Source organism: Geotrypetes seraphini, chromosome 10, assembly GCF_902459505.1.
Source record: "Geotrypetes seraphini chromosome 10, aGeoSer1.1, whole genome shotgun sequence".
Taxonomy (NCBI): domain Eukaryota; kingdom Metazoa; phylum Chordata; class Amphibia; order Gymnophiona; family Dermophiidae; genus Geotrypetes; species Geotrypetes seraphini.
Window position 1 is genome coordinate 39,796,531 of NC_047093.1, and position 23,037 is coordinate 39,819,567.

The 23,037-nt window shown below is 43.8% G+C and overlaps 1 protein-coding gene across 6 annotated transcripts in view; it reads right to left on the reverse strand.

Moving 5' to 3' along the window:
* The window catches only part of ARHGAP44 (Rho GTPase activating protein 44), a 232,785-nt gene that overhangs the window by 134,397 nt on the left and 75,351 nt on the right, over positions 1-23,037 (reverse strand). Inside the window, exon 1 of one of the 6 annotated variants that reach the window (XM_033961798.1) lies at positions 2,030-2,037. The exons of the other annotated variants lie outside the window; for them this stretch is intronic. The gene's annotated coding sequence lies outside the window, so the exon portion shown is untranslated. Of the gene's footprint in view, positions 1-2,029; positions 2,038-23,037 lie in introns of those variants that run through there. 6 annotated transcript variants of the gene reach the window in all.

Below are 23,037 nucleotides of genomic sequence, written 5' to 3' on the forward strand. Positions count from 1 at the left end.
CTGTGTATGTGTCTGTCTTTTTGTCTCTTTCCCTCTCTCCCATTCCCCGCCTGCGCCCCGCTCCCCTTCCTTTGGCCTCCTCCCTTCCCTCCCCCAGCCCACCCCACCTCCTGTCCGCGGCAGCGCCACCAGCCTCCAGCGCCATGGCAGCGAATAAATAGATCCTCATCTTCGATCCGCCCAACAAACTCAAATTCAGAGGTAAGGGGTGTTGGTTCACCGCTGGGCGAGCAGAGAGCACGGCTCCTGCGAGCTGCAACGGTGCTCTGACCCAGAGGGGAGAGTGGAGGCAGAGGAGAAGACCGTGCGACCAGGGAGCGGCAGTGGTTATGACCTTCCCTCCCCTAGCTCTATAGCTCGATCGCCGCCGCCTCCTTCTCTCCCCGATGTGAGCTCCGAAAGTGTGCACGCGCCATACCCTTTAACATTTCTCTGCCGACCACGGAGTTATAGATCACGGAGGCAGGGATCACGCAGGTAAGAGTGCGCATGCGCGCTTAGGGTTTTATTATTAGTGATACAGAAAAAAAATCCTTATCTCTTAAAATTACTTAAACATGCTAATAGGTCAAATAATCTCACAACATTAAATTGCACATATCATAAATTTATTAACCCTGCATAATATCAATACTTCCCTACAGTATAAAAAGTTGTTTTTATGTATATTGTAAAGTATATTTAGGGCTCCTTTTACTAAGGGGCGCTAGCGTTTTTGTACGCGCTACATTGCCACGCATGCTAACCCCGCGCTACATGCCAAAACTAAACGCACTAGAACCGCTAGCGCAGCTTAGTAAAAGGATCCCTTAATAAATGCAAAACCGCTTTGATTTCAAAAATAGCCTCTCACCAACCCCCCCCCCATAAACCTAAAATACATCGCAGTTCTTGTGTACGTAGGTCAATGGAAATGACACAAATCCACTTGATCTTCACAGGCAGTCACCAAGCTGCCTTACAAAAAAAAGACCAAAAGTCATAGAATGGCAAAATCCAAAGCTGCTTTAACACAACCAACATTGTTTTAAATTGGATATACTGTTTTCAACTTAGAAACATAGAATATGACAGCAGAAAAGGGCCAGCGGCCCAATAAGTCTGCCCAATCAAGATCCCTCCCACCCTCGAGAAACTATCCTCTATTATACCTCTGTAGCGACCCCATATGTTTGTCCCATCGTCTCTTGAAGTCTAGTGTGCTACTGGCCTTGACTACCTGACGTGGAAGACCATTCCATCTATCAATCACCCTCTCGGTGAAGAAGTATTTCCTGGTGTCCCCCTGAAATCTTCCTCCCCTAAGTTTTAGCGGATGTCCTCTTGTCACCGTGGGACCCGAAGAGTAAAGATTTCCTCCTCCTCCTCGATGCGGCCCGTTATGTATTTGAAGTTTTCTATCATGTCCCCCCTTTCTCTGCGCTCCTCGAGCGAGTATAAGCGCAGCCTGCTCAGACGATCTTCATATGGAAGATTTTTGAGTCCTGAGACCATCCTTGTGGCTGTTCTCTGAACCGACTCAATTCTCTTTACATCACTTATCCAAAATTTTGTTAAGTGAGGTTCCACAACTGTCATGCAATCTTTTCTTGTCCAACCCGACAAAGGTCTGTTTTGCTAATGCACTTCAGAAGGTGAAACTATGGGATTCATAATTTTAAAAAAAACCAAAACCACGTCCAAAAAGTGGCCTAAATCGGTACTTGGACGATCATAAAGACAGATCGTCCAAGTACTGATAATCAAAGCTGGTTTTAGACATATCTAAAACCAACTTAGGCCTTTCCCCTGCCTCTGAACGCCTAGAGCAAAAAGAGGCATTTTTGGAGGAGGGGAAAGGGCGGGAGGTGGGCAGCAAGTGGGCCGACCTAGACTTAGTCTTACAGCAAGTATAACCAAAAGTTTAACGAGGTTGCCCAGTTGGAACTTATACTTTTTGACTTAGACCAAGTCAAAACAGGTATAAGTTCTGAATATGGGCTGCTGAGCTGATTGCGGCTGCCTTGATCAGCTCAGCAGCCCCGGCAACCTGCCCACCCTCTGCTGCGATCACGATTCCCCCAGAACTGCCGTGAATACTGGCAGGAGAGATGACCAATCTCTCCTGCTGAGGCGCACCCCTGACACCTCGAATACCATCAGGAGGGATCCCAGGCCCTCCTAGCGAAGACGGTACCCCTGAACTGTCCATCCCCCCCGTGAATACCAGCAGGAAGGATCCCAGGCCCTCCTGCCGAGGCACATCCCTGGAACCTCTCCCCCCTTCCTCCCTCCCCTCCCCCCCCCCCCCCCGACAACACCGGCAGGAGGAAGCCCAGGCCCAAAGATGCTTCTTCCTTACACGGTCTGATGTTACTTAATGCTGAGCTATCCTTAACTTAACTGGTCTGATCGTGTGTCCAAAATAAAATAATGAACACAGACAAGTTATTATATAAATCACTTGCTTAGTAGAGCAATCTATATAGGTATTTAAATAAAACATTTTTCTTATATTCGGGTATATAATGTGTTCGATTTCCCAAACATACCTACATTATACACACTTACCACATTTAAGATGCCCGCTCCTAGCACAATTTTCATTAATCTTATTCATAATGGGTGACAATATCTCAAATTTCTACCATGAGTATAAGCAAACATAGGAGAAGACTGCAATTGAGGATATAAATCTAATATTCCCCAATATTTTTTAATGACTTGCCTAACTCTTATAGCTTGCTTAGAATATAGTAACACACAAGTTAAGGTTTTATGGAACTCCTCTCATATGAAAAAAGACTAAAAAGGCTAGGGCTCTTCAGTTTGGAAAAGAGATGGCTTGGGGGAGGAGATATGATTGAAGTCTACAAAATCCTAAGTGGAGTAGAATGGGTACAAGTGGATCAATTTTTTACTTCGTCAAAAATTAGAAAGACTAGGGGACACTCGATGAAGTTAAAGGGAAATACTTTTAAAAAGCTATATGAGGAAATAATTTTTCACTCAGAGAAATAGTTAAGCTCTGGAAAGTGTTACCAGAGTTGTGGTAAGAGTGGTTAATGTAGCTGGTTTTAAGAAAGGTTTGGACAATTTCCTGGAGGAAAAGTCCATAGTCTGTTATTGAGACTGCTTGCCCTGGATCAGTAGCATGGAATGTTGCTACTATTTGGGTTTTGGCCAGGTACTAGTGACCTGGATTTGCCACCTTGAGGATGGGCTACAAGACTAGATGGACCATTGGTCTGACCTAGTAAGGCTTTTTTTATGTTCTTACTATCCTTATTGTTCTCATCCATCAATCATTCCCTGTGCGTATATCTAGCTCTCTTGTATGCCTGCTTTATTACCTTCATTAGATAACCTCTCTGCATGAATGTTGGTTAAAATCTACCTGCGATTAATAAATTCTCATCAAACTCAAAAACTGTCCTACTGGGATACTCTGACGTAAGTTTCTTGGATGATGACTTTTATCATGCAAAATTGTATTACGGTCTGTAGTTTTCTAAAAATAGATGTACACCAATTTTCTTGTTTATACTGAATCTCAACATCCAAAAAACGTATTCTCACAGATCAATAACCCCACCCCACCCAAACTATTCTTTATCATTCAAGTATCTATAAATTTATCATAATTCCGTAATTCACTACATATTTTAAACATAAAATTACACATTTATCCACTTAGACATATTTTAAACTTATAAACCACCCTGCCCCCATCCATAATAAAATGTATTTTAAAATGAATAAAGATTATTAAAAAAACCAAAACAAAACGTATTCTCTGGATGATATAGTAGATTGAAAATCTATATTGTAATCACATTGATTAAGGTAAAACAAAACAACTTCTGCAAAATATCATACCCTCCATCCCAAACTAAGGAAATATCATCAATAAATCTTTTCCAGCACTATACATTTTTATAATATTGAGATGTATAGCAACCATGGCCACTCCTATTATTTACAAAAATTGTGATTTTGAGCCAATCAGGGCCTTAGACTCCTTTCACTGCATCCCAAGATAAATTGAGAGGGGGAAGGCCTGTCATTCTGAATATGCAGCTCTATAGGCAAGAGGGAATGGGCTTCCCTCCTGCCATTTTGTCATCCGAAAGTACAGTGGTAACGGGGGTGGAGGGGGGAGGTCTAGGAATGTTGGGGGATGTGAGGAGGGAATGGCAGGGGAGGGGTCCAGGAATGTTGGGGGATGTTGGGGGGATGTTGGGAGAAGGGTGTAAGCTCAGTGGCTTTTTTAAAATTTGGTTAGTTTGGAGGTATACTGGAGGGGATTGGTGCCTGTGAGGGGAGGGAGGGAGATAGGAATCTCCCTGCCAGTTCAGCTGATCCTGGCAGGGGGAATTCCCATCAGATGAGCCAGCAGGAATCCCCAAAACCAGCTCAGGTGATGGGGATTCCCCCAGCCGTGATCAGACAAGGAAGTTGGGTACGTCTGCAAAACTTGCTTTTGTGTGATTTTTATGTGGATATTTTTATTTTTGAAAATGGTTAAAAAAAGATAGACGTACTAAGGACTGAAACGTCTACATAGGTCATTTTCAAAAATAAAATAGACATCTGGCTGTTTTGAAAATGGACATTTTCTCTACTGGATTTCCGGACATTTTTTCTAAAACGTCCGGAACGTTTCTAGACTTAGACATCCTATCAAAAATGCCCCTCCATGTATATTTAATGCAACCCATCCAGAATTTTGGATGAAGCATGATATAAATTTGAAAATAAATAAAATATACAGCAGAGAACAGTATTTCTTGTAGATCTGTGCATGCTACTAAACCACCAGATGACAATTAAAAGACAATCACTTTCTACTCCAGTCTATACTTACTGTAAGCTAATAAGCATAGACAAGTGCATTCAAATGGCAAGTACTGTATTTTCGAAACATCCTTGATTACTGTATTCCTCTAATCTAAAGATGGGACATCTAGGATGGCTTGTTTCTAACATTTTTGTAGGGCTATACAGGTATATCCCGCGCAGGAAAACTAGGAATATCCCTCCCCTTTAGAACCACAGAACTCTGGAACAACCTTACATCCCCGCTCAGGAATTCAAGCTCCCTCCAACTTTTCCGCAAACACCTGAAAACTTGCCTCTTTTCAAAAATGTAACACCTCCCCCTTCTCTGATACCCTTGCCCCTCTATACCCTCTTAGTTCCTTTCCTTTAACCCTTCATTGAAGTTCCTTTGTATCCTAACTCTGTAAACCGTGCCGAGCTCTATGCTTGCGGAGATGGCGCGGTATACAAACCTAAGGTTTAGTTTAGTTTAGTTTGAGAAAAAGCATTATTCCATATATTTTTACCTAGGTGAAATAACCTGACTAAAACCTGTCTACTTCAAAGGCAGATTAAGTACACACAAGTTCCATGTCATGCATACATTCAAGCAAATTAAAAACAGGCATTCTATGGGTGTGACTGTATCAGGGAATAAAATAGTGTGTGTACAGGTGAACATAAGGGGTATGGATTTATCCGCACAGATTTGATTTGTTCACTATCTTAAAATATTTAAGGTGGAAACTGTCAACATGGACTACCATTAAGATGCGTTATTTTACTAGTAACTAGATCTCACCACATAAAACGGGATCTGTGCTAAAATAGCACGGGTTAGAGATAAAATTACATGTCTTAACGGTAGCCTGCAATGATAAATTGATTGTGGGCACTAGTAGGCTTAGTTAACACACATTAAGCCATGCATCAACTTGAACTAAGGGCTTCTTTTACAGAAGTGCGTTAGGGCCTTAACGCGCGGAATAGCGCGCGCTAAAATGCCACGCACGCTAGCCGCTACCGCCTCCTCATGAGCAGGCGGTAGTTTTTCAGGTAGCGCGGGGGTTAGAGCGCGCTAGTCCGGTGCGTGCACTAAAAACGCTAGCGCACTTTTGTAAAAGAAGCCCTAAGTCAATTTGTGTGCATTAATTTTTTTTAATTTTAATCAAAGTCTCTCTCATGTTATTGCTCCACTCAGCCTTTGATTCAAGACAACAGAAGCGACATTGCTAAAAGCTTGAGAGCGAGTTGTCACCGCACAAGTCACCTTCAAAGAGAAAATAACTCAGCATCGTTTGAGAAGAGCATAATTGCAGGGCCGAACTTTTAAACAGTTACAGATCTCTACATATACTCATTCCTTGGGCAATTTTCAAATGAAAAATACACTCAGTTTCCTTTAAGAACCAGTGTAAAATCAGCGGAAGAAACTACCTGCATAGTTATGAAAATTACCGCAGTTTAATTACAAAGGGGGGGAATTCTTGAAGACGTGCCGAAAGTTAGCCAGCAGTAGGGCACCCTACTGCCAGCTAACCAACCAATCCAGAAGCACTTCATGTATGGCGCCAGTGTCACGCTTGCAGAAGCGCTTAGGGGTAATAAGGAAGTCTAAGGCCGGCATGGGCGTGGCTTGTGCCGGAAGTGGCCTTAGGCGTCCTTAGTTGCCCCCAGCCACTTCCGTAAGTGCAACACCGGCGCCTTAAATGTAGGCTTCTAAAATACTGGCTTACATTTAAGACGCTGGTGTAAAAGCAAAATTCTATAATCGGTGCTGGTTCGTGATTGACATGCTATCGGCGGCCACCGGTACTAGCACCAATTATAGAATTCCCCCCTCCCCCCAAAGAGGGTGTTCTCTTGTGAAGAAGTATTGACAATCTTCTGTTTAATTTTGCACAACTGCCTTTATCGGCAATAATCAATTAATATTAACATCGGAGCATGTTTCTCCTCCCCCCCCCCAAAAAAAAAAAAAAAAAAGCAACTAACAACAAAATCGGTTTGATGATTGGACACAAAATAACAAATATATTGTCCACAATCAAAACCCGATGTTGTCAATTAGGTGAGCCTGATGGTGGTCAAGCTACTTGGTTTCTTTTGGGACATTGGTGACCCCTGATGCTGGCAGTTGTGTTAAACGTGGTCGGTGCCAAAAAGACCGCTTCTTCCACTACCAACTCAATTCTTGTGGTTTGCTGTCATGACCATGCTGGGATTTCCCTCTATTTGTGCCAAAGATGGAACAAAAAAATTAGTTTTAAAAAATGTTTTGTTTCTTGTCCCTTGATACTTAGAATTTGGAGGTGTATTTGGGGTCAAATTAATATAATATTGTAAGTGTTGTTTGGAACACTATCAATGCCCAAGAGTCCAATAAATGCAAATAAGAATAGATAACCTCTTATCATGACAGGAGTTGCTATGCAGCTAATTACGAAAAACTGGAAAAAATGGGATAATCATTTTTGGTGGGAAACCTTATGCCAAGTTTATGTTTGAATGTATGAACTCGCTACAATTGGAACCACTATAATAAATTCAAAGAGGTTTGGGATCCATTAACAAAATTTCGTTCGAATTGATCCATCAATATTACCCTTTGATTTCCGAATGAGTGTTATGCACATCCAGGAAGGGTGGGTGGGAGGGATGAGTACTTATCCTATTATTTGATTGTAATGAATGCTGAGTCTGGTACCAATTGTTGGCTAATCTGTTGCACATTGTGTTGGCTTTTAAAACGAATAAAGAATGGGAACACAAAATGTTTTGTTTCATTTCTAACATGTCTAAAAATTGAGAACAAAAGAAAATGAGACCCTCCTGAAAAAAAAAAGAAAGAAAGAAAACAAAAACTCAGAAGAGTCTCTAAAACAGAAGAAATACTTGCAGCAATAATCTGCTGGCCGTTAACAGTATTTGGCACAGACATTCTGGAGAACTCCCTGACTTTTATACACAACACAGACACCATGAGGCACTAGCATGCTGCCAAGTCCTTCACTGATTGACACTTCTGCTAATTTTGAATGAGTAGGTGGACACTACAGCAAGAGTATGAAGAGGAGCTGGCAACACCCCCCCCCCCTCCCCGTGCACTCAAATCCCAGAGTCCTGAAGCCTGGAGCATGCACAAGCTCTAGAAAAGCAATCGGGGGAAAGGGAGGTGTTGGATATTGAGTGCATGCAGCTAATCAGGGCTGATAAGACTTCCTAAGGTCTCCTGCCAGATATCACTCCTTTGTCCTCCTTTATAACATAGGGAGTGAGGTATGGATTTCATAATGGAAGAAGCAGTAACTAATTAATCACGTACACAAGAAATAATGTTTTAGTGGCATTCTGGAGTGGAGACGGCATTTAGCCAGTTAAATGCCAATATTCAGCACTTAACCAGCCAGGTTAAGAACATAAGAAGTTGCCTCCACTGGGTCAGACCGTAGGTCCATCTCGCCCAGCGGCCCGCTCCCGCGGCGGCCCACCAGGTCCTTGACCTGTGAAGTGAATTCTTGACCTTTATAATCTACCTCTACTTCTATAACCTACCTCTGCTTCTATCTGTATCCCTCAATCCCTTTATCCTTTAGGTACCTATCCAAACCTTCCTTAAACCCTTTTACTGTGCTCTCGCCTACTACAACCTCCGGAAGAGCATTCCATGCGTCCACCACCCTCTGGGTAAAAAAGAACTTCCTAGCATTGGTTCTAAACCTGTCCCCCTTAACTGCATAAAAGTTAATCCTATCTTTATGTAGTAACTCATAGCCATTTAAGTGTTGCATATTGTACTTAACTGATGTGGATGTGCTTTCTCGATAGGACGTCTAGGTCTGAGTTTGGATGTTTTAGGAAAAGAGGTCCACAAATCCAGTAGAGAGAATGACCATTTTCAAATCAGAAAAATGTCTAACTTTTGGGGGGTTTGAAAATGACCTTTCTCTCAGATGTTTTTGAGTTTAACCCATGTATATTTTAGGACCATTTTCCAAAACAAAACGTCCAAAAGAAAAACGTACACAAACAAATTATTGGGCGGTAGAAGCAGTCAGCATTTTAGCAGAGTGGCCGTGGAGACATTTCAGCAGAACAGGGGGGCACTCTAGGGCTGCTGAGGGTGTAGCACTAACAGCTACGCAACAAAGGAGTTATGAGGATAAGATGTCAAGTAGACAGCCGAGGGTGTATGGTTCAAAAAGTCACTTTGGGCTGGATTCAGTAACCTCCCCGATCGGGCCCGATCTGGGCAGGACCGACGAATTCTTCAAGCTAAAATATGCCGGTTGGGGCGATCGGAGGAACGTCCCCCATCTGCCGGCACGGATCGCTGTTGTGCGATTCCCGTGCATACGCAGACCATGCCCGTCCAGCCGCGACTTTTTAAAAAAATTTTGAACTTTTTCCTTCGCTCGGGCTGGCTCTCCTGCTCTCCCCTTCCAGCCAATCTTGCCGCCCACTCACCTGCTCTCTGCCGCCTTCCCTGCAGTGCGAGCCCACAGGTTTAAAGCGGGCTGCACTGCGGCGAGCAGCCCCGCTTTAAACCCGCAGGTCGCACTGCAGGGAAGGCGGCAGAGATCAGTCTGGGAGGCGAGAGGAATTGGAGTTTCCAGTTGCAGGATAAACATTGGGGAAAGAGAAAGCGTTGGGAAAGGCGATACTGTTCATTTAGCTGCGCTTCCTTTTCTCCAACTAATGGTTAAGAAGAACTCACTAAGGGCAGGTTGCTAGTTCTAGGAGCGATGGGAAGCGGGAGATGGAGCAAGGCAGAGAGTCGAAAAGACGTTTTCGACTGGCCCCCAGCAGTCGCTTTTTGGGTTGATAGGCCAGCCAAGTCGGATCGGGAAATTTGTTTAGTGAATCGCGTTCCTACCTACTTTGCATGCAGTTTCCCTCATTTGCATGCACGGATTGGAAGTGGATCGCAGGAGAGGTCAGTGAATCGGGACAGAGGGAAATCAGGTTGCCAAGGGCTCTCAAACCGACCGGTACATGATCGGTTTGCTTAGTGAATCTAGCCCTTTATTAGTAGATATGCCACAATGGCTCAAAGACTCGACCCTGATAGTGTTTCGGCGTCTGTGCCTTGATCAAGAGTCCATCTTGAATGTGGGCAAAGCGCGCACGGACACTCTGGGTCGAGCGCTATTAAAGTGTCAGTAACGACAGTGTGGAAAGCTGAGCTGCGGATCACTGGTAACAACGACGCCACATTCTCCTCCGATACATTTAGACATAAGAATTAACACTAATTGCAGCAAAGAAATCTAGCAGTCCTTCTGTTGTAAGCTATTTATTTTCTTCTATAAATATTATGTAGCATAGTATGTGCCAAAATTTTGTGCAAGGAATTTAGTTCTTAGTGAATTGCTAATGAGCTGATTTGCATTAACTGCAGTTGATTGTGCAGACGCTACATTACGCACAGGGAAATGGTGAAGCGAACATGCAAAGTTCAAAAGCACAATTTCTCGGCTCAAATTCTCGCACAGGGCAATTTTCCTCATCGGCTTTTCAACTTAGGCCCTGTTTTACTAAGGTGCGCTAACCGATTAGCACGCACTAATCAATTTAGCGCACGCTAAATGCTAATGCGTGCATGTTAAGTCTATGGATGTGTTAGCGTTTAGCGTGTATTAATTCAATTAGCGTGCGCTAATCCGTTACCGCACCTTAGTAAAACAGGGGGTTAATGAATGGACCATGCCATGCAAACTCTCCAGGCAGTGGCGTAATAAGGGGGGGGGGCTATTCGCCCCGGGCGCGGTCTTTGTAAGTGGCGCAGGCACCCATCCTCCTCCTTGCCACACATGTGCACCCCTCCCCTCCTACCTCTTTAATTTTCGCTATGCAAGCAGAATTACAAACTTGCTGCCCCCGTGGGTGTCGCCTCTCTCTAACGTCATTTCCAGGCCCCATGCCTAGAAAGTGATATCAGAGGAATAGCCGACACGACGCAGACAGGAAGTTGATGCTGTTGCTTGTGCCTGAAAAATTTAAAAGGTACGGGGGAGGGGAAAGGAGGGGGGGGGGTCGGGAAGGAGCAAAGAAGAGGGGTGCCACCGCCCTGTGTGCCACTTATCCTGGCTAAGCCACTGTCTCCAGGCATTGTTCTTCCTAACTGTTCAAAGCAGCTATTTTGTGAGCAAAACTTTCCACGTTAGGAGCATAAATCCTTTGAATATTGGGCTTTTAACTCAGTATGGGTGATGAAAGTCATAGTGGAGTTCATCAAGTACCATTGAAAGCAGTGGAAGTAAAACCCGGATATCTCAATCCGTCCTCCTTTTTCTGGAGCCATATAGTAACCCTAGTCAGCTCAAACAGTTGAGCCCAAATTCTGTAACCAGCGCCTAAACTTAAGCACCTATTTCGGAGGCGCCCAACTAGATAGGCGCCTATCTAAATTCAACAACAAGCTCAATTAAGCTTTTTAATCAGCACTGATTGAAACATAGGCGCCTAGCAAGAAAGCGCGATTCTGTAACAAGGCGCCTCTAAAAATTTAGGCGGCCTTCAAAAAAATAGGCGCTATGCATAGGTGGCTACGTGTTGGGCGCCTTCTTACAGAATCACCGCTCTTAAGCGTGCTTAAGCACTCGCATGGACGCCTAACTTTGTGCCTAGAGATGGTCTATTTAATGGGCGCCTCCAAAATAGGTGCCGCTCAGGGTGATTCACCAAACAGCACCCAAATTTACTTGAATCACGCTGAACAGGGCGCCTAAGTTTTGGGTGCTTCTTATAGAATTTGCCCTTTAGTGATTATTTGCAAGAAGTATGCTATCATAAAGCCCCCAGTTCCCTACTGAATTTTTTTTTTCCTTTTGGCCCTTCCCATACCAGGTTGCTGTGCTTGCTAGAAACCTGGCACCCTACTGCCAAAAAGACTTTCTGAGCTTGGAAAATGCTAGGTCTGGGGGGGGAGGGGGGGGGTCATAAATGGCCCTGAATGGATTTCAGCAGCAGAAAAGCTTAGTCAGCAGTGTTCTTTGTCAGCTGTCTGAGGATGGCTTAAGTACAGGGGATGCTGTTGCCTGGGGCTAGGTGGTTTCTGAAAATTTCTGCTGATTTTGTGAAAAGCCCTTAGAAAAAATACAAGATTGCAGTACTTGCCTTTTGAAATTAAATATAGCACTGTTTACAGGGCGTGGGCTATCAAATTCTGTCCTGGAATAGTCAGAATCAAAGACAGACCCTCAGAGACCAACCAGTGTCCTATTTTAATATGGAATGCTAAAATAGAGCAATTTGATTGGTTCATGAGTAACCATAGCACTGTACACTGGAAACTTGTGCTACTGGCATAGCAAAGACTGTGTGTATGATTTTATGTTGAGAATCCCTTTATTCAAAATGCTTTCCAAGTGTGTCCAGCAATTATTATACTATACTGTTGACGTCACAAGAAATTACTTTCTCACAGTAAGGAGGTAGCTGCTGCACAATTTGTTCATTGCCAAGACCAAAGAGTGCATGGTCCTTTACTGGAATTTTGATTCGTTACACCACGATCTGGGTTCTAATCCTACCCCATCATTGCAGTATGATTCTATGTATATGGCACAGTGCCTAACTGTGCCCTCCTAGCTTTAGTTTTCAAACAGTGGTTTATTGCACTGTTTTATAGTACTCCACCCTGTTAGAGGTGGATAAGAAATACAAAGTTTAAGGTCAAAGTTAAAATCTATCAGGGAAGAAGTTGAGGATAAAACATTCACCAATAGAAGAGGAAATATACAGAAATTTTAAGGGAATGATTAATGCTTTGGTGAGCCCCAGGAAACAAATGCAGCACATATTCCTCCCCCCTCCCCCCCGCTTTGTATTATACTTTTTAAAACGCCTATGAACTTGGAAACACCACTAGATTAATCTCCACAGCTAATGTCACACGAATGAACTGGAATTTGCAAAAGATCCTAATGAGGAAATAAGACCCCATACACACACAGGAACTATGACTGAAGACTGTACAGCCCCACTATAAATCATATGAGGGGGGGGGGGGACCACTAAAGTTCTACCATTCTTGAAGCTTGAAGAATGGTCTGAAATTTGGCAGCTAAAATTTAATGCTAAGAAATGCAAGGTCATGCTTGGGCTGTAGAAACCCGAAGGAACGGTACAGTTTAGGGGGTGAAGAGCTTATGTGCATGACAGAAGAGCGAGACTTGGATGTGACTGTATGTGGTGAGCTTAAGGTAGCCAAACAGGTTGAAAAGGTGATGGTGAAAGCTAGAAGGATTCTGGGGATTGAGGGGTACAGATAGAAGTAGAGGTAGGTATTAGGGATAGGATTAGAGGCAGTTACAAAATTAGTCAGGGGCACTGTTCAGGCAATTAGGCCTGATGGGCCGCCGCGAGAGCGGACCACTGGGCAGGATGGACCTCTGGTCTGCCCCAGCGGAGGCAACTTCTTATGTTCTTAGGGTGCATAGGGAGAGGTAGGGCCAGTAGGAAAAAGGAGGTATTGATGACCCTGTATAAGACTCTGGTGAGACCTCATTTAGAATATTGTGTACAATTCTGGAGGCCGCACCTTCAAAAAGATCTAAAAAGGATGGGTTCGGTCCAGAGGAAGGCCACTAAAATGGTGCGTGGTCTTTGTCATAAGGCGTATGGGGACAGACTTAAAGATCTCATTATGTATACTTTACAGGAAAGCTGGGAGAGGGGAGATTTGATAGAGACGTTTAAATACCTACATGGCATAAATGTGCATGAGTGGAGTCTCTTTCATTTGAAAGGAAGCTCTGGAATGAGAGGGCACAAGATGAAGTTAAGAGGCGATAGGCGCAGATGTAATCTATGGAAATACATTTTTACAGAAAGGATGGTAGATGCATGAAACAGTCTCCCAGAAGAAGTGGTGGAGACAGAGACTGTTTCTGAATTCAAGAAGGAATGGGATAGGTGGGCCCTGGTGTAAAAGTACACTGAGAAAGGGAAGGGGGGGGGGGGTCCAAAGATACATGCATATGCTGGACTGAAGGTGGAGGAGGGGAAGAAATAATGGGTCTAAAAACAGAGGAGAGGGAGAGAAATGGTGGAAAATGGGATGGAGGGAGGGAATGAACAGAAAGGGAGAGAAGTTGGACACAAGGGATGGTGTGGAAGGGGGATAGAGATACTGAATAGGAGGGTAGTTGGTACGAGAAAGGGAGAGACCCTGGGGTGGTGGGGAAGGAGGGAGAGATGCTGGATGAAAGGGTAGTTGAGAAAAGGAGAGATGGTGGATCTGGGGATGGTGGAGTCCATTGCTGCAGCTGCGGGGATGGAGACAAAAAAAAAAGGAAAGATGCCAGACCTCCAGAGGAGGGAAGGGAAACGGAAGTGGAGGACAGAGATGGAAGATGGATGGTTAGCACCAAGAAAGAAGAAAACAATAAATGGGCAGGAGACCCTGGCAAGCGAGTTATCAAAAGACAAAGAGAAACCAGAGCATGGGACCAACATGATTTGAATAATGACCAAACAATTTCAGTTTCTATTTTGTGAATACAATATGTCAGATTTGAAATGTGTGCCCTGTCAGTGCTGGTGTTACATAGCAAGTGTGAAGTAGGACCTAAATAAGAAGAAAAGTCTTTTTTATTTATTTTGTTTACACCACAGAGCAGACGTGGGGTTGGAGATATTGTAACCCTATACTTCTACTTAGACTAACCCCCTCTTTTACTAAGGTGTGCTATGCTTTTTAGCGCACGGTAAATATTAGTGTGTGCTAATCATGCACTAAATGCTAACCAATACATGTTATCCTATGAATGCGTTAGCAGTTAGCTCACGTGTTGATTTAGCGCACGCTAAAATGCTTAGCGTACCTTTGTAAAAGAGGTCCTAAGTATCTTAATAAAAAATTTAGCCAGTGACTTAGCCTGTGTTTTAGATTTCAGCCCCTTATGTGATTGAGTTTGACACCCCTGTCTTAGAGAGAAGAAGAGATAATGGTTACTGCAGATGGGCAGACTGGATGGGCCATTTCACTTTTATCTGCTACCATGTTTCTATTCTTGAGTGGAGGTACAGTGGTGCCTCACACAACGAACTTAATCCGTTCCAGGAGCAAGTTTGTTATGTGAAACGTTCGTTGTGTGAAACGCGTTTTCCCATAAGAATACATGTAAAACAAAATAATTCGTTCTGCAGCCCTGTTGTCCCATAAGAATACCTGTAAAACAAAATAATTCGTTCTGCAGCCCTACATTTCCCTCCCTCCATCTCACCTCACATGCAGAGCCTGCCAGCCTTCTCCCTCACCCAGCCGCACGATCTGCAGGAGGCTAAGAACTTCGGGAACTGGGTCAGTTCCCACTGCAGCTCCATGTGACTCTAGGCAAATCACCTGACCCTCCAGTTGTCCTAGGTCAGTGGTCGGCAAACCGCGGCTCGCGAGCCGCATGTGGCTCTTTAGCCACTTGAGTGCAGCTCTGCACTTGCCTAGGGCCCGAAACTGTTAGAAGGGTCCCAGGGCTGGCGTAAGAGGGGGGAGCATAGATCTAAGGGGCCCTGCGATCCAAACTTCTTTATTAAACACCTAAATTTTCCTTTTCAGAGGGACCCCGACATGGCAGCTGTTCTCATAAACTGCCGGTAGCTGCCCCGAAGCTTTCCCTTTGCGGCGATCTGCCCTATCAGAAACGGGAAGTTGCAGCAGAGGGAAAACTTCGGGGCAGCCGCAGGCAGTTTGTGAGAATGGCTGCCATGTCGGGGTCCCTCTGAAAAGGAAAATTTTGGCTGGAGAGGGCAGTGATCTCTTGCCTTCCCTACTGCTCCTCCCCCGTACTGTCCAGCTTTCCCTCCCCTGCTGGCCAGAACTCCTCATCTTTCCCCCAAGAAATTCAACAGTTTTCCTTCCTCCCTCTTCGGCTGTACCAGCAGGTTAGTTTGTCTGCACAATATTCACTGCTGCTGTGCATCAGCGGGTCTGGCTCCCGGCACGATCTCAAAAAGCTGTGCACGCGCAGCTGCTGGAGTTGATCAATGTTCTCCTCTCCTGCAACTTCCGGTTTCCGGTTGCGTCAGAGGAGAAGATTGAACAACAGAGCATGCGCGCATGTGCTGCTCCCTGAAAGCGTGTGGCTGGCCGAAAAAGAAAGCCGGAAAACTCGTCATCCGAGGTAAGGTGAGGGTGCTGCTGTTCCCGGCTCACATTAGGAAGCGGCGAGAGTAGTTCCGCCCCCCCCCCCCGGGCCCCTCGGGCGACTTCGTTGTGTGAAACGAAGTTCGTTATAGGGAGCAAGACAAAAAGTTCGTTATGCGCAGCGTTCGCTGTGCGAGGCGTCCGTTATGCGAGGCACCACTGTATTTGTTACATACTATCCCAATATAACATCCCCTTTTCCTCAAACTCACCCCCTCCCAAATCTCTTCCCTGCCTGTCTGCTAGTTCACATCCTGTCCAATAAGTTCCCAGGTTCCTCTTGATTTACTTTCTTTGGTAGGCCAGTGTTTCCTTTAGACCAGCAGGTGGCGACAGCAGCAGAGTAATACAGCACACTGTCGCGGTATGCAGGCCACAACTGGGCAGGAGCAAAATCATTAGATGAGACATCAACTGGAAGCATCGAGCTGCGGGACTAGAAACAGAGTGGCAGGTTGTGAGCTATGTCTTGGACAGATGACGAGATTGGAAGAGAGGTTATGGTAGGGGGAGGTATATAGCTTTATGGTATACAAGCATGGTTTCTGCAGAATCTCACTGCACAAGAGTCTCACTCACCTTCTATGTGATTTTGTATCTTTGTTGACTGGAAACAGACCGACACATGAATGGGAAGCTATTCAGACTCTTGGTGCCTCACTCTTCACCCCATACTTGGTAAATTTGACACACTTGCAAACTGCGGCCACCCTGGCTCTCTCAGGTAAATTAGCACACTGACCAGAGCCAGATCAAGTTCTTACAGAACTTCTCTTCCTCCCCCACTCCACTAAAACATTGAATACACCTAGTTTGATTTTATTCCGTCCAGCCCTGGTTCTATGTGTGTCTCCTTCTTTCTCTTTGTAAATGTTTGTCCTACTTTGCAAAAGCTTCTGTACAGTTAGAATGGAGCTTTGTGCAAATGCCACACACATGAATACAGCTGAAAGCACAGAAAGCTTTGCAAGAGGTATCCAAAATTTTAAATTCTCCCTTCCTTCTAAAAAGGGGATTAAAGGAGTCAAAATCTTCAGTCAATCTTTGGTCTTTAAACTCTGGAATTATCTCCCCTTTTTTTAAGGAGTTCCAGTTCATTTCAATTTTTCTGTAAATCTTTAAAAACTACTCTATTTGCCAAACATTTTGAAAATGAATTCTTCTGAAATTTTGCTATTATCTTCTATTTATCATTTTTAAATCATTTCCTATTTATTTAATTGCTGTAAACTGAGTCGAGCTTTCTCAGAATGATGACTCGGTATACAAAGTTAAGCTTTAGTTTAGTTTCTGTAATGAACTCTCCATTTCCACGTCCTCACTTGAGAGTCACAATTCCTGGAAGCCTGTTCTCTTCCTGATGGCAGAACACAATAAGATTTAAATGGGGACAGAAAACTGTAACCCGGCACTGTAGCTGCATATCCAGTTGTTTGGGTATGGAGATAGATGTATTTAACTGACGAGTGCAAGGCCTGTGTTCTCTGACCAATGCCTTTACCTTGGACCCTCTAGAATTCTGGCATCATCCTGGATTCCACACAAGGAAGAGCTCTTTGCTTATCCCATGCAGTGTTTTAGAGAAACTGGCTGGTGAGATTCTTTGGAGATGAAAGGAGGGCAGAGGCTGAGCACAGCGGTGTTAATTGGGCAAAAGCACTGTCCCCTCCAGAAGAAGCTCAAGTTTTGGTCTACCAAATGAATTCCCGCTGCCCTGACTTTGATGTTTAATTTATTGACAGAAGAACCCCCCCAGGGCTTTTGACTGCAGCTTGGCGGTATCTGAAAAGTGCGATGTCTTATACTTCTGTATCCTTGGGCATGGATGCAGCCTGAGTATTTTTCCAGTCCCTCCCCTTCTGCTACAGTCACAGAAGTGTTCTGTTTATTTCCGTTTGGCATCAGTGGTGTTTATCCTCTGTATGTTACATATTTATATTCAGTTTTGAATAAAATGTGGTGTTGCAAGGTATCTGCTACAACAGAACATATTTGCAGATGTAGGTGGTGGGACAAAACAATAAATGCACATCTTCCTGGCGAGTCCGAACGACAAAATCAAAGATTCATCAATCTCCTTGAATGGTCAAGTCTTCCCTATCACAGATTCCATAAAAATTCTAGGAGTGACACTAGACCGCAACCTTACCCTTGAAGCACCGACCGCCTTATGGAAACTAAAAACCATCAGAAAGTACTTTGATGCTTCCTCATTCCGCTTACTTGTGCAATCCTCCATCCTAAGCTTGCTCGATTACTGTAACATCATCTACCTGGGATCTTTAAAAAAAAAAAAAAAAACAACACTCAAAGACTACGAATCATCCAAAATTCGGCAATCCGTCTGATCTTTGGACTAAAAAAATGGGAACACATAACTCCCTACTACCAAAAACTCCACTGGCTACCCTTGGAAGCAAGAGTGCAATTCAAGTTTGCCTGTTTCTGTTTCAAATCCATCCTTGGTTCGGCCCCTTTATACTTGGTACCCCATTTTATCTTAGACTGCCAATCCAGACCCACACGCAGAACTCATCTTTTAGCCATCCAACTCTAAAGGCCTGCCTTTACAAAAGATACCTGAATAGAACTCTCGCCTTCCAAGCAGGTCAACTTAATAATTGGCTGGACAATATTATCTCACGCTCCTCATCCTACCTAAACTTCAGGAAATTACTAAAAGCTAAACTATTTAACCGATTTATAACCTAAGATCTCTATGCCCGACCTATGCCCCCTTTTATTATACCGGTATCCTGCTTACCCATATACACTGTATCTTAATTTGCTGATTGTACTTATATTCGCTAACTATCCAGCCCCCTCTTTGTTGTACCTATATTCGCTGATTGTACCTTTTCGCTGATTGTCCAGTCCTTCTTTGTTGTAAACCGCCTCGAACTACTACGACTTTGGCAGTATATAAGAAATAAATTATTATTATTTATTATAAAGAAATTCACCCAAGGCAGTGTACAGCACATATAGCTTGACATAAACTTACAATTATGTTAACAGCCTAACAGTCATAAAGTGACCAAGTAAAACCATAAAAATAACTTGGAGATTGTAAATTGAATCCTAATACTAGAACTAACATGGTAGTGTCAGAAATATACACATTTAACAGTGATGTAAAACAATCATATAATAGAAATATGATCAAAGTTAAGTACAATACAAATGATACCATAGTAGCATGGAAGAATATTCATATAACAAAGACATGATGCTCATAATGTCATCATGGATGAGATTCGGGGGTTTTCCCTCACTAAGACTGCAGTTATGCCATTGGGCAGCAGGGGGCATTAGGTAGTTCTCGCCCTTCTTTCCTAACTGTGTGTAGTTAGTACATGTTTTGGCATGTATTTACTAACCTAACCCGGTTCTGTTTAGTATTTTAACTTTAATTTGTTTTTAAGATATTTTTTATTTCTGTACACCGCCTAGAAATTTGATTAAGCGGTATAACAATTTTTTAATAAACTTGAAACTTAAACTTGTAAACTGGGGAAAACTACCATGTCCCAGAATGCCCTGAGCTTTGCAGCTCAGGGCTGAGATCCATTAGGGAAGGAATACAGCCCTACTGAGTCAGAACTCAGGCAGTGAGGAGTACACACACACCATGCCCTGAAAATCATTTCCAATCCTGCTCAGTACAGCACACTTATGTAATGCTGGTTTTTATCTCTCAGGCAGCTATTAGAAAGACCACGTGTTTTCTCTTCTTATCTAAAAGACTTTTTACTATTTTTTCTCACCTTTGGAAATAGGTTCTAGAGAGTAAGGTTTGCCATAACTGCTCCTACAAGCTTAAGAAAAGAAAAAAATAATTTCTAAGCCAGGGAATGCGTAGAGCTGTGGTTATTTCCAGAATTCAACGATGCAGAGAAGGAAAACGCAGAGCAGTCACATCTGTACCCAGTGACCCGGAGAGAACTGGTCACCTTCGGAACCTGCAGATCCTTCTCTATGTCTCAATGAATTAGAATTGTTCTTGCTCTGCCCATTGTGGCATAGAAAGGTTTGAAAATTATGCCTTTCCCCTGCTCCCCAGTCAATGAAAATATACAGAACATAATTTTATCAGTTAAAAATCACAGTTCCTTTATAATTTGGGAAACTCCAACTTCTATCTGTTGCATTCAGGGCTCCCGCTAAGCAAAATGTGTGACGATGCACAACGCCATAACTCTGCACACATAGCAAAACATGGTGTAAACGTGTAACCCGTTCTGAGCTCTTTGGGGAGAACGGGATTTAAAATGAAACAAATACACAAGAAACTAGAATACTGAGCCATTTTAATTAGTTGTTACAAAGCAGTACAAAGAAACTGCATTATTTCCACTGCCTCCTCTTAGCAGCTGAATGATTACTTAACTTAAACCAGTGGTCTCAAACTTGCGGCCCGGGGACCACATGCAGCCCACGGTCTATACTAGTGCTGTCTATTCTAGTGCTACCTACTCTTTGCAGTGTCCTCCGGCTTCCCCCCTAGCCTCCCGCTCTTACCTTTAGATAATTACCACAGCCTGCAGAGAAGATTGCCTTTGCTGTAGTGATCCTTGCAGGCTGCCGTCCTCAGCAGCATGTTCCCTCTGCTGTTGTCCTGTCCCTGACGTCAGAGGAGGGGCGTGACTGCAGAAGAGGGAACGTGCTGCGGAGGCTGATGGCAGCCTGCAAGGAACGCTACAGCACCAGCGATCCTCTTTGCAGGCTGCGGTAATTAGCTGAAACTAAGACCGTGAGACCAGGGGGGAAGCTGGAGGATGCTGCAAAGAAGGGGGGAACATGTAGGCCTTTGGGGGGGGGAAGATTTATAAACTATAAAGAGTTTTACCTCATGCAAAATTGTCATTTCTTTAATAAGATTAACTCTTTTTTTCTGCGGCCCTCCAAGTACCTACAAATCCAAAATGTGGCCCTGCAAAGGGTTTCAGTTTGAGACCACTGGCTTAAACTGATGCTCTGCTGACTTCTCCACTTCTAAACATAAGATGGCGCTATAATATTAATCGTAGGTTGTTAAAATGTAATAACGACACTCAGGCCAACATTCAGCCACCAGGGGACGTTTTCTTGTTCGCCACCAGCACCAAAACTGGAAAGTCAATGCCGGGCCTTATGGGGGCTTCAGCGCTGAATTTCTGTGGGGGGTTTTACTTCTACCACTGGTTATCATTTCTACAGCGCTGCTAAATGTACACAGCGCTGTACATTAAAATATTCAAGAGACAGTTGTTGCTACTACTACTACCACTTAGGGATTGGGGCAGCTTGTTCCAAGCATACGGCGCAGCAAAACAGAAGGGACGGAGTCTATAGTTGGCAGTTGAAGTGAAGGGCACAGATAGGAGGGACAGAAATTGGAAAGGGGGCCACAAAGCCCACTTTCTAGCTATACTGCTTTCAGCTTGAAGCAGATTTAACACCCTCTCTAGCACAAGGGCTCTGAGCTACAGTCTGGGCTTCCATCCCCTTACACCAGCCCAATAGACAGATTTATTATATCTTCTGTTAGGGTTTGAAATCTTTGGCTGCTTACCCCCCTCCTACCATTCAGATTTTGCATTAGATCTAGATGCAGGGGGCGGGGGCTATGAAGGGGCAACTCAATACTGATCCTCACTGCAAGCCCATGTAAGCTTCAGCAACGTGCAAGCAGAGAACATTTACAATATGAACAACTGGAAGGTAGACGTCAGAGGAAAAGAGACTTTTTAACAGGTAATGAGGAGACCATTATTAAAGGTAGATTATTTTATTCTCCAAATGGGTAAGAATAGAACAAAAACAAAAAAAAAAAGAAAAGATTCTGAGGAGTAAGACAAAAGTCACAGAGGTAAGAACCATCTGGTCGTCATATCTCAAAAAAGATGTAGTGAAATTAGAGAAGGCACAGAGAAACGCAACAAAAATGATATAAGGTAGGGTTATCGTATGGCTCCAGAAAAAGGAGGATGGATTGAGACATCCAGGTTTTACTTCCATTGCTTTAAATGGAAGTAAAACTTATATATATCTATCCATCCTCCTTACTTCCATTGCTTTCAATGGAAGTAAAACCCGGATATCTCAATTTGTCCTCTTTTTTTCTGGTAACCCTATCAGGAAAGGCTAAAGCAGTTAGGATTCTTCAGCTTGGAGAAAAAGACAGCTCAGGGATGATATGATAGAGGTCTATAAAATACTGAGTAGAATGGAATCACTTGTTTACTCTGTGACCCGTCAATTGAGCGCAGGACAAAAGCCCTCCGACAAAGACGTACTGACAATTGCCTGCAGGACTATGTGTGCCGCCGGTCCCACCGCTTTAAACCTGTAATGTTAGCGCTGCGAGGGTGTGTGAGTGAGGGGGGGAACCCCCACTACATATACAAGTCCTTGCGCTTCCGCTGGAGATGGGGGAACCCCCCCCCCACTACACTGAAAAACTCCCATGTACCGAAAACTGTTTGGAAAATGGAAGTTTTCAGTGTACTTGGGGAGGTTCCCCCCAAACTCCTCCCCAACAGGAACGTGAGGACTTCTACATGTATTGGGGGGCTTCCCCCCATACCCCACATAGTGCTAACGGTAAGGCTTTAAATTGGTGGGACCAACGGCGTGCAATTGTCAGCGCACCAATGTCCAGTGTGCTTTAGTTACGGAATCGTTTACTCTCTCCAAAAATACTAGGACTAGGGGGCATGTGATGAAGCTACTAAGTAGTAGATTTTAAATAGACCAGAGAAAATATTTCTTCACACAAAGTAAAATTAAACTCTAGAATTCAATGCTGGAAAATGTGGTGAAATCAGTTAGCTTAGCAGGGTTTAAATAAAGGTTTAGCTAATTTCCTAAACGAGAAGTCCACAGGTCATTATTGAGATGGCATGGGGAAAACCAGTGCTTATTCCTAGGATAAGCAGCATAAAATCTGTTTTACTACTTGGGATCTGGGTTAACCCCTGTTGGAAACAGTCTGCTGGGCTTGATGGACCTTCGGTCTGTCTCAGTAAGGCAATCCTTATGTTCTTATGATTTAGAGCTTCATTTTGGTAGCAGTGTGCTAACAATGAAACATAGAAACATGATGG